We start from the raw sequence: 477 nt of genomic DNA on the forward strand, positions 1-477 counted from the left end.
ATATATTTATATTTAAATAAAATAAATAAATAAATAAATAAATAAAACTAACCAACGGCTTCATGCATGGCCTCAGTCCAGAATCGGGGTGTATGTACAGCTGCTCCTCTGGCCGCCAGCACTTTACTAAATACACATTTATAAATTAAAATTAAACTAAATTAAATTAAATTAAATTAAAATAAAATAAATAAAACTAACCAACGGCTTCATGCATAGCTTCGGTCCAGAATCGGGGTGTATGTACAGCTTCTTTTATGCACTTACACTCATAAACATAAATATCGATAAAATTATATTTAATTTAATTAATATTAATTTATAAAAACTAACCAACGGCTTCATGCATGGCCTCAGTCCAGAATCGGGGTGTATGTACAGCTGCTCCCCTGGCCGCCAATGCCTTTATAAACCCATCTTTTTCTGCTTCAGCAACGAAACCATTAAAAGCTTCAGCGATGGTATCTTGTGTGGGTT

Source organism: Eimeria mitis, genomic scaffold (genome assembly GCF_000499745.2).
Source record: "Eimeria mitis Houghton genomic scaffold, Emh_scaff3637, whole genome shotgun sequence".
Lineage (NCBI taxonomy): Eukaryota > Apicomplexa > Conoidasida > Eucoccidiorida > Eimeriidae > Eimeria > Eimeria mitis.